The 12,307-nt window shown below is 39.5% G+C and overlaps 1 protein-coding gene across 4 annotated transcripts in view; it reads right to left on the bottom strand.

Annotated features, from left to right (window-relative positions):
* TTLL7 (tubulin tyrosine ligase like 7) overlaps positions 1-12,197 on the bottom strand; it is a 63,676-nt gene extending 51,479 nt beyond the window's left edge. For 3 of the 4 annotated variants that reach the window (XR_008841093.1, XM_056497844.1, XM_056497845.1), the window contains exons 1-2: positions 11,967-12,197; positions 10,436-10,559 (exon numbers count right to left, since the gene is read on the bottom strand). The gene's annotated coding sequence lies outside the window, so the exon portion shown is untranslated. The remainder of the gene's footprint in view (positions 1-10,435; positions 10,560-11,966) is intronic. The other variant, XM_056497847.1, reaches the window with a different exon arrangement.
* Between the last annotated feature and the right edge of the window lie 110 nt (positions 12,198-12,307).

The raw sequence follows: 12,307 nt of genomic DNA, 5'->3' as shown, positions 1-12,307 counted from the left end.
AACATTTTACATATATCAGCAGAGCTGTCTTAGCATAAAAAGCACTAATCCTTTAACGAATCTGATATGTTTGCAGTGATTCATTATATTATAAATAGACCCTGGGGAGAGATTTGCTAAGGATCTTTGGGAAGAAAAAAATGAGAAAAAGATATCTTTAGACCGCTCCCCTTCACACATCAAATTCTCCCTCCCTTGCTTCAAGCTGGCAGCATTGGCTTAGTGTGAAAACAACCTCAAGCTCGGGAACACAAGAACACAAATATGGCTAAATTAATTTCTACATAGTTCTGTGCATCACAAGAGCCACACCTCAGCCTTGTGTTGGTCTGCCTCAATTCATCCCATATTTTACAAGCCTGCGATTCATAGATTCATTTCAGCATCACTAGACATGGGCTGCAATCCTCACACACGGCCCACGACAACTCTGATTGAAGATTACATCATCCTAATTCACATGCTGCCACACAACATTGTTTTCTAGTTTAACAACAAGGATGACACTCCCACAGCAGTCTGAAATTTAAATTGGCAGACATTAGCCTGTAGTTCCAGCATCCAATGTGCAAATGTTAAGACAATCATAAGGTCTTGAATAAATCACCAAAAAAGAAGTTTCTTGCAATCACAAGAAATATTTATTTAAAGGCTTCTTGGCCATGAAAGTACAAGAAAAGTGCTCCTACATGAACACCAAATTCTTTATCAGATTATCCTGACACTTTCAACTATGAAATCATTTGCTCAGCTCCACTGGCAATACTTGTATGCTTGTATGAGTGTTGGTAGACCTCTAACATTTTAATGACATCTACTCTGTAAAGAAAAAGTGACAGTCAGAAATATTCACACTTTGCCTACAATATCACTGAGACTAGTGCAGCCAACACTCAGTGCTAGTAAGAGTTTGCAAACAGCTGATAAAGGAACCAGAAACCCCAGCAGCTATAAAACATTTCACAAAAACATGCTTTCCTCCCCACGGCTTAGTACTTGGAGCTCAGTGGGATATCACTGATTTGAAAACATTTTTGCACATGAAAACAGGAGAACATCAAGCAGTTTCAAAAGGATGTGAGCCTTCAGAAACTTCTTTAAATGAATTGACCCGATTTATAGAAATTGCCTTAAAAGGCTGGATTGGCTCCAAACCCTCTGTGTCACACTATTTTATCCATTATGGAGGATCTAAATAAAGTGACTGTCCTCATCAGTAGTGAGATGAGACTCCATTATCCTACTACAGGAATATTTTGTGCAAATACTGCTCACCTGTAGAGAAATACCACATGTAGTCACAAAGTCTAGAAAAATAATGTCTTAAATACTGTTCCTATATTGAATACTTTGAATACCCAAAATAAGAGAGAAAAGTGAAGTGCACCAGACTTTATACACACTGCTTTAATTTTTACTTAAAACATGAGAATAGCCTACAAAAAGTAATTTCCTGGGATTTGCTTGAACTCATAGGATCAGGATAATGTACTTTCTAAATGATAAGTACAGCATTACTGAGGTAACCCTGTAATATTCAGTAGTTTATTTACTGAGTAATCATGCACCATCTCTGAGCTGCAGAGACCATACTGAAAACAGCACCAGAGCTTTTTAATGTAGTTTAAAATAATTCCAAAATCTGAAGAAATAACTGCCCTAAGGATGACTACTTCCTCCATTGCTTTAATCACAGTAGAAGCAGTGTTCCAAGTTTGGAACAATCACAGTTAGTCCTGTCCTCATCCTTCTTGGTCAAGTCCCAAAAAGCTACACTTAAAAGTAAGTGTTTCTGGCATGTGTGTTTAACCTTTTCTCTTCCTTTTTTTTTTTTTTTTAATTAAAAAAAATAGAAAGTGTTGGTTAAGATTAAGAGCTAACAGCTACACTTGAAAAGTATTCTGAAATAGAAGTCCCCACCCAGAGGCTACAGCAGTGGGATATTCCATTCATTTAGCAAGGCTCAATTTTATTTTCCATTGCTTTAATCTTGTATTTCTTAAAGGTGAATTTAAAATGAAAAAGAAATGCATAAACTTACATAGTCAAATGCATGCTGGCTGCAAAGCTAACTGCTTTTCAAATATTCAAAATAAACAAATACATTAATTTCTTATTATGTTATAGCAACATACATCATTGCCAGCCAAAATAAAACATGACTGGGAACTGAGCCATGTATTTTTTTTAATCATATTATCCTAGGCAGAAAATTTTGAAGTTTATTCTTTTGTGCTTCTGACTCTCTCAGACGTATCATACCCTTCACACTATAGAAGAATATTTGTAGACAAGAGAGTAGCATATTTACCTTGTAACCACAGATAAGGAAAAAAGTAAAAGCCAAACTGAGTCAAAGACATTTTTAAATCCAAAAGGTATGGAAAAGTTTCATGCAAAGTGTCAATACAAATGAGAATGGAGGAGATAACAACTGACATACCAAATAGAAAAAAAATAAAAATAAACTGGCATTCATAGTTGGCTATTAAAGCAGGACTGTGAATATTACTTCACAAATATAAAACTTCTTCCCAATTTTTCTAGTTCCTTTGATTGCTCAAAGGAAGAAAAAGCTTTCTTCAGGAAATTTCCCAGTTCCATCATTCTGAAGATACATACAAAAATTACAATTTTTTCCCAAGTCTATAACCATACAAGATTTTCTCTGTCACCCAGTGAAGTAAATATAGATATTTTTATTGACTTCTGTGGACTTTATATCATGATGTTTCAGTTCCAGGACAGACCTGCTGATGACACAATTTAGTTTTGATTATAATTAAGACTCTACTCTCATCCATGTCAAAACTAGAGTCCATTTAAATCAAACTTACATCACAGTAGAAATTACAGCTCGAACTTACTGAGTTGCCTCCAAATTTCTCTCTTTCTTGATAAAGATTACAAGCTTCAAGTATCACTTTCAGAATTTCTTGGGTGTCTAGAGGCAGGACTTGATAGTCCACAGCCCATGCAGGATTCACATGTTTAGAAACAGGGATTACTGTGCAGGCAATCTATAGATACACTGCCACAGAAAATGCTTCATGCTGCTCTTCACAAGCACATTTTGTCCAACTAACTGTTCACAATTTACTCCATTCAGTAGGTGCTTCTGAATCTAGTTCTCTATTATAAGGAAAGATAAACTGCAAGCTCAAGGATGGATCAGAAAAAGAATAAAAAATAAAGAAACAAGAATCCTGCAAAAAGAATTCATTGCAAAACATATGTGGTGGACAGAATGCATGAGCATTCAAACTGAAGGCAATGGATTTCAATTAACATAGTCTGCAGTAGAGAGTCATAGTGAAAAAATACACAAACAAAATATCACAAACAAACAAATAAAACCTTTGCAGCATCATGTGGCAGGCTGATATATCAAATTCTTCTGCATACAATTACCAAGAGTGCAAAACATTTATTTATCATGCATTTAGCTGACAAAATTACATACTGCAGAATACAGTCATACCAGGACCTCCTACTGATATAGAAACAGATTTAAAATAATTCTGCAGTAGAAGCAGCAAAATGAAATCACTTACCGTTAGTGTTGCATTGCTGAAACTATCTGAAGAGTCAGCCCTCTGGAAACAGGTTTTTCCATCAATAATTGACAGCTGATACAGTTTCAGACTGTAATACACCAGGGAAAGACCGGCTGCAGCAGCAGCTCCTTCCCACTTAGCCTATCTCTAGCACTTTTTAGATCTCTTTCTTAACCCTTTCTAGGTATTTTCTCCCTGTGTTTTGGGCGGCAAGACAAAGGCATGATATAAGAAAACAATGCATCGTTTCCCACTTTACTTAGTGATAAGAGTCGTGGGAAGAAAGTCAGTAGGATTTAGTCATAATAGTAAGCTAACAAGAAGTAAAATCTAAAAACAGAAAATGACTCAGTGACCGGGAAGAGATATAACAGGGATATGAGCTACTGTAACCAGGACAATGGTTTCTCCAAACATAGAATTAAGAGGTCAAGATCACAATAACAAGACACTAGTATAGAAGAAGGCTAAATAAGTTAATAATTTGCAATAAGAAAAAAGATTCTCCTTTTTCTCTTCCTTTCTTCTCTTCCAGGCTTGGACCAATGAGACCTCAGCTTTGAAATCAAACCTATCTGGTGTCAGTGAAGCCAGGATTACAATCTTATATATCAATTTTTAAACCAAATGAAATACTAAGTGCAGGAATGGAAAGAGAAAAGGTACATCCTTTACTGAAATAGCTGTTTCTATAGTATTCTGAAACCATTCATATTCCTCAAACGAGGTTGTTTTCTTTCACAATGTCAATTTATCCCAATAAGAAATTGTTTTCTGACATCACTTCAAAAGATGGCCTTTCTTTGTCATGCTATTCTTTTACATTAAGAAAAGATTGCTCTGATTTGACAGCTAAGTACATTTTAATGGACTTTGTGGACCACAAAATATATCTGACAATAAAAGGTTTGGAAAGTTTCTTTGTTCAAATGGATTACTCTTCCCCCACAGAAAAAACATAAACAAACAAAAGCCACCAAAAATGAACAATCATGGAAGAAAATCGGAGATATCAAGTGCACTCCACTATTTTACATTAGTTTTATAGGAGTCAGGCCCATCAGATGTGCCAGACATGACTGACTGCACCACTACTGCCATACCTATCCTACAAGGATGCCTTAATTCTGAGCTTTCATATTATCCAGATTCTGTACTGCAGTAGTATGTAACTCTGAACTTCATATGAAGTGATAGCAAGTGCTCTCCACAGTTTAGTTAGACAAAACAATCCTTTTCCAGACCAAAAAGTGTAAACAACAGTGAATTGAAGAGAGCAATCTGGGAGGATGGGACTTCATAAGCTGGAGCTGTAACTGGACAATTAACCCCAAGGTGTAAATGGACCAAAATTTATAAAAGTGTGAAACGTGTGACCGTCGTTCATCTTGGGTGTAGCCACGGCCAGGCTCTTGTACTGCCCAAGGTGTGTCCTTTGAAGGTCTTTTAATAAATACCTACTTTATTCCTCTAACACTGTCTAGCCTCTATTCTAGGTAGCCTCTCAAGGTACCAGATGAAATATTATTGACAGATTCTAGTGAGATGGGAAAGGATAAATTGTTAGTAGTCCTACTAGCCCAAATGTCAGCCTTTGGAAATCAAGTGCAGGTAGAATGCAGCTGGGGAGCAGAAGGTGCAAAGGCTACAATGTATGTAAAAGACTTTTCCCCTCACTTCCTACCCTCTTAGTTTGCAAATGACAGGAGCACAAGCTCTCTCTGAACAACAGAGAATATCTCTCTTGCTTGCCCATTCAAGAGAAGGATTAAGGCCTCTTTTTCAGTCATGATTGGCCAGGTACATCTTCCAAAATTGAAGAATTGACTTCAAGGACTTCAAAACAGTAGGAAATTATAGGAGGAAACAGTGTGGCCAACTGAGATGCAATTTCATGCAGGACAATAGAACAGGGAGTGAAATCTGGGCATCTTTCCTGAAGCCTCTTCCCACAGATTACTTTTCCCCATGGCTCCTCATATTGTCTTGGTTCCAGGTGTCTTACATGCAGCTCCTGCAGAGACTCAGCTTAAACTATAGTATTAATCTACTATCCTCAAACAACTGGAACCGTATTATGCATGCATATCCCATGAATGAGAATTTTTATCAATCAAATAAATGGTATGTTGACTATCTGTGTCAGACCTTCCCAAACACATGTACACAAGAATATATTTTTTTTTATTTTCATTACTAATAAATTTTATCTCATTTTCTCACAAAATATCCAACACTTGATTCCTATATGTGTTTGTATTCCTGAATGTTGCTTTTGGCAAAAAGGCCACAATGTCCTTTCAATTTTCTCTTCATACCTAGAGGCAACAGAACAAAGTAATATATAGGCTTTTTTAATTGACTGCTCGGGGTCATTAACAGCATGATTTCTCAACTGGTATCCAGACTTTCAAATCTAACCCTGCATTGTTCCCTTACTTGTATTTTATTTCTGCACTTGTGGATGCTGCTCTGGGTCAATATCTGTCACTGTCTAAGCTGAGTTGCCAGCTAAGAAGCATGACGCCACTCGTTCCCTTCCCCACCACCTCAATCTCCCAGCATGGTGAGAGAATCTGGATTAAAGAAAGAAAAGTCAAGGGTTGAGAAAAAGACAGTTTAACAGGGAAAGCAAGAGCTGCATGTACAGGAAAAGCAAACAAGGAATTCATGAACCACTTCCCATGGGCAGGCAAGCATTCAGCCATCCCCAGGAAACCACCATCACGAGCAGTTCTTTGGGAAGACAAAAGATATCGCTCCCAACATTCCCCCCTTTCTCCTTCTTCACCCCTCTTTATTTGCCAAGCATGATGTCATATGCTATGGGAACCCCCTTTGGCGGGTTGAGATCTGCTGTCCCAGCTGTGCCCCCTCTCAATTTCCCATGCATCCCCAGTCTCCTTGCCAGCACAGCAGTACAAGAAACAGAAAAGGCCTTGGCTCTATGTAAACCCTGATCAGCAATAACAAAAACATCTCTTATCAACACAGTTTTCAGCACAAATGCAAAATGTAGCCCCAAACTATGTACTGTGAAGAAAATTAACATTTCCCCAGCCAAAACCAGCACGATATCCTACAAGATTCCCAACTCTATGAATTTGAAACAAATTTGGCTTGAAACAGCACTGATTCCTGTATCTCCACACTTTATTTTATTCACTGGATATCTCCTTTCCATCCTCAGAAACATTATTTTCAGTAAATGCTCCCATTTTTTAAGTGGCACAAAATGTACCAAACTCATGTTCTCAGATCATTCCTGCTCATTTTCAGGAAAAAACCCTTTTTATTCAAATTAATGCCTAATTGTTAATGCTCACTAGTAATTCATAGTCTTTCAAAGGCTTCAAGTTGACATAAAAAGTTAAGATTATATTATATCCCTCTAAAAACCCCACGAAATAAAATGTAATTCAAAGGGTAGTTTTTCCTGGGTGAGTAAATTGCACATCTTTGAGATTTCTTTCACCAATAATTAACATGAAGTGCATTTGCATGTCTCTCCCACCTTCCGCACCACCAAGATAAGTTTGGAAGAATAAAACACTATTACAAATTCACAGAAATTTCATGTTCAGTGAACACTAAACACTTGACAACCACCCACAAATGCAGAGAAAGCACAGTCTTCTATTTCATAGCTCTATTCTATATTCTTCAAGAAAAATTCATTCTGAGCAAGCAGCTAAGAGTGATTTCCCCATCAAATCTCACAATATTCTGTCCTGTCAGTGCACTTGTTTTTAGTGGTCATAATCAGTATCAAGATCTTTGCCTCTCCACCTGCAACAATTCAGTATTAAGCATCTGATTTCATTTTCTCATTCTATACTCCAGTGCTTCCACTGCACCCTATAGGGATATAACTGTGCTGGTTTTCAAGTGCTAAAAATAAAACAAACACATGTCAACCCAAGGACAAAGTTGAAAGGAAACATACTTTAATGTAACCAAAGAAGAATATATTTAGCATTTTGCTACTAAGCAAGGATTAAAATAAACATGTCAACACATCACTGTTTCTAACTGTGAAACCCACTCTCTACCCAACTCTTTCTGCAGCATTTATTATATATGAAAAGTGGATATAGTCTTCATTTCTTTCTTCTGAAGAGTGACTGTTAGTACTCTGTTACTACTGCTGGCCAAAAAGGGCTCCTGAACTGCAGTGTAAAGTACTTACATCCTCTTAGGTAGTCAGTTTTTCTATCAACTAACAGTAATGTAGCCATCTAAGGTGCATTTGGACAGTGGTGCTTATGAAACCTCAATTTGGAATCCTTCCAAAACCAAATACAAGCTTAAGTGGGAAGTGGCATGACAGTCCACTCCAGAAAGTGAAAAAGTGATCCCCAAATCAGAATGTTTTCTTTTGTCTTTCTTTCATAATTATTGTTAATTAGGGCTCTCTGTAAAGCAGTACTGTCCCTCTGTCCTGAGAAATGAATGCTCATAAAAACCCCATGTGATTATATTTTTTAATATTGCCTTTGAAACAATGTGGATCTATATTTTAACATTTTCAACTATCTGAACTTTAATTTTTAACACTAGGAAAACAAATAGTACAATTGTATACAGAGGTTTTCATTCTGGAGATCCTGTATTCTGATTAAAGCTGATATTGAAAGCAAGAATCATTATGTCTGCTTTACTTAACCTTTCAAAACACAAAGCCAAAAATTTATTCTAATACCTTAGAGCTTGTTTCCTGGCATATGGAATTCAAGGCAGAGCAAAAACGATGGTAAATTAATTTAAATTAATGTGGTAAAATTGTCAAACTATATTGTATAGTATATTGTATTGTATAACCCCTACAGAACCTGTAAGTTCTGGCCTTCACTGCCATGAACAAGAGGATTCAGTAGAAGAGGGCACTACGGAATCTCCTGGCATGAAAGATTCTGGCTCCAAGGAGTTGCAACTCTGGAACAGGAACATCTGCCCTAATCCCCACCAGGTTCAAAGGCTGACTCCTTCAGAATGTCACCTTTTTTTCTCACATATCCATTCAATTGCAAATGATTCTTTCACCCATCAGTGTAGCAGGCATAAACACATTCCATTCTAAATTTAAAAATACATTAGTATTTTAAATATTAATGTTAAAAAGGTTCACTGGTTCTGGTAAACTTTCCAGGAAGCTCATAACGTCTGCAAAAGGAGTAGTTGCAAAGTAGCATTCTGGCAGGGCTTTAGGTAAGTATTAATGGAGCTCTAAAGAGCTCCTTGTGCTTAATAAGGGCCATTTGACTTCCATCAGTAGGATTCAAATGGCCCCAATTAACTTCTAGGTATGTAGAAAATAAAAATTAATAGAGGGCTAAGTATTCTGAAGTTCACAAGGGAAAAACAAAATCCAGCTAATATGCTCCGATATGAATGCTGTGGTACTTGCGGTGAAATTTCTTCATTTTCACAGTTTGTATGCACCTTTCCAAAGAAAATGAACTCCCTCTTTTAGGCAAAACCAAACTATTCTTTTCCCACTCACATCATTGTAGTCACTGTGTCAACTATGGATGATGGAAATACCTCATCAAAAAGAAAAAGACTGGCAAGCATTCATCTCTTTTGTCAGGGACTGATACAAGGCCTATTAAAAAAATTCAGTGTCTTCATTACTCACGATTGCCCCAAAAGCCACAACACTTCAAGGCACTAATAACACTTGGAATTTTCTTAAGATTTGTGAAAGCATATAGGAGTGAGAATTAGCATTGATTTCTACAAGATATCTTTACACTGATGAAATCGTAGCACAAAATATAAAAAACATTAGTAACTGATATAAAAAAATTATCTTGCAACATGCAGCCATGGGCAGTTTTTAAGACAGGTGTGGCCGTCATAGGCCCAGGGAGAATCTTAAAGGATTTTTCCAGTCTGGCTTTCCCAGGCTCGGCTGGGTTTTTTCCCAAGCTAGAGCCTCTTTCTCTACTGTAAACATAAGAGAAAGAATTCTAACAAAGATAAACACCTGCTGGATCCGTGAGAAAGCCTGGGACAAGAGGTGTCTCTTCTCTGACCAATGATCTGTCTGTATTTTGTTTTTCACAAACTGTCTTATTTACTGCAATGGCTTCTTTCAATAAATTGCTCTTTCTTGTTCTTTCTTACACCATGCAAGAGAGTGCCTTGTTACTGTGTCCTTTTGCTCCTCTGTAGCCCATATACAGTAACAGACAGGAGCTTTGCAAAAGTAGATGCACGGTAGCTTGGAAGATGTCATCCATTTGTCTATTTCAGACATTCACATTTCATTTCAATTTCTTCTTTCCTAAGGATTTACATACTTAGATCAATGTGTTCTCAATTAGTATGAGACATCTGCAAGTAACTAGTAAATGCAAAAATAATCCTTAACACAACATTAAAATACAGGCAAGAAAAAAAAAGAAAAAAAAGTTCAGAACATCAGAAAATGTGGATGTCCAAGAAATCTTCCATATGTATCCTACAGAGACTTTTAAAATGTATAATAAATATCCATGGATAGAGATTCAAAATCAAGCAATCATACTTTGGTCATTCTTGATGTTGACAATTCAGAGATAGCACATTCAGCAGTCAGCATTAGTCTGCCACATTTCACCTTCGAAATTCTATTTATGACTTTCATAACCAACATACAGCAATAGAAACATCTTAGAGAAAAATCCTAACTATACAAAAAACTGCAAGATGGCTTTGTCTCTAACTGCTTCTTGATCATTTAATCTCCCAGTTCTTCAGACTTGTCCACAACTAAATGTATGCTGCCAATTTACCACTATTGGCTTTGGAAGAACACGGGAACAAATTTTATTTTGATTGCAGACTTGAGCCTCAGATTACTAAAATGACTGTTAGATTACTGGAATAATTACCTAATAACTGCTGACAGGCTTGATCTCTTGGCCTCTTCTAACACTCCCAAAGTGCTGGGCAGATCCCTTTGGAAATATGTGGAATGTATCCAAACCATCAGAAATCTAGAATAGGGGCATTTTTCTAAAAAAAAAATAAAAAAATAAAAGTTGACAACTATTTTTCTAGACTTTCTTGCATAAACCTGCAGAAAACATATTTTGTCATTACAGAAGAAGTCACATATTCTGTATTAAATAGCTCACGTAGTTTTCTGAAGCTTAGTAACATTTTTCTCCAGAGAATCTTGCTTCAGAAGTAATAGCACCATATGTCATCACAGATATTATATTTACTCACCACAGAGGAAAATCCCTGGCATAATACCTGCTTCTCTAATTTTTATTTTTTTTTGTTTGAACTATCATTGACACTTGTCTTATTTCTACTAAAACCCTCATTGCAGCACTTAAATCAGGGGTAAAAGCTACAGATGCCAAGTCACTGTATATTTTGAGATACTCTGCAGTATTTGGGGGACACAGAAAAGTACTTTTAATCATTCATGTGTGGAAAGAACTAGCAGGATTTCTCTGAATAATATTTAGATAGGTACTAACACTGGTTAATTAATGAGGGATTTAGACTGAAAAGTATACTGAACAAGGGGTGGGTGGGATATGTGTGTTTGGTTGGTTTAGAGGGGGTTTAAGAAGGAATAAAATCTAATTTTGGTACTCAAACTGCAAATACATAAGAAAGGCACAAGAGCTATCAATATTGAGACCTTAAGTCAGTTTCACAGAGTTCAGCAGTACGTTCAAATTTCAGCATCCATTGCTTTTCCCTTTGGTTACAATTATGTGTGGTTTCAGCAGTAGAAATTCAAAAAGATCCCACAGATTATGAGCTTCCAGCTAAGCACAGAAAGCACAGGAAGATATTTGACTTGCATCTCCAGAGATTTAACTTGTTCTACATTTCAGCCTCCGCTGGGTACCACTGCCAAAAGACGATCCCATTTTAACCTTAACGGGCTCTGAAGAGACCTGGCCGTACATGCGATACGACCCGCACGGACGATGGGCTTCGCATGCAAAAACTGGGGGGAGGGGGGCGAGAAGAGAAAATTAATACCTTTAATCCTGAAATGCCTCCTGGTTCCCTAGCGCTCACACTGCGACACGCGCAGTCATCCTCCCTCCCCGCGCGAGGGCTGCCCGCTGCATTGAGGAAACTTCCCGAGGGGCCGCTGCCCGCGCTCCGCCGCACCTGCCCGGGCCCGGCCGGACAGCGCTGCTCCCGTGCCCCGCACCGGCGCCGGGGCTGCCGGCGCTTCCCCGCGCTCCCGCCCCGCAGCATCGCCCCGAGCCGGCGGCACATCCCGCTGCGCAGCCCCCGGCCGGGACGCGGCTTCCCCTCCCGCCTGCGATGCTGAATCACGGCGGGCCGCCGCTCCGCCGCCTGTCCCCAGGGGTGGCAGCGCGTCCCCCGCCGCCGCAGGAGGAGGAGGAGGTGTCGCGCCCCGCCGGCCCCTCACCCTGACCTCACCTGCCGGGGCGCGGGCGGGCGGTCCAGGAGCGCTCCGGTGCTCGCGGGCGGCGCGTGCGGCGCCTCACGGGCGGCGCGATCCCGGGCGGGGCGATCCCGGGCGGCAGCATCCGCGCCGGGCACGGGCGGGAGGAGGAGCGGGAGGTTACGGCGGGGAGCCGGGACAAACCATTCCCTGCGAGGGGGCACCGGCGGCGGCCGGGCGGCCGGGCGGGGCGGGGAGCGCGGGCCCTCCCACACAGGTACGTGCGAGAATTGCGCCCGAGGGGCGGCGAGCGGCGTCCGCGGAGAGGGACGGGCGGCGCCGCGGGCGGCGGCAGCGCTGCCGGTCCGCCGGTGCC

This window comes from Oenanthe melanoleuca, chromosome 8, assembly GCF_029582105.1.
Source record: "Oenanthe melanoleuca isolate GR-GAL-2019-014 chromosome 8, OMel1.0, whole genome shotgun sequence".
NCBI lineage: Eukaryota > Metazoa > Chordata > Aves > Passeriformes > Muscicapidae > Oenanthe > Oenanthe melanoleuca.
The sequence above is the reverse complement of the archived record's forward strand: the minus strand, read 5'-3'. Positions and strand labels throughout refer to the sequence as shown.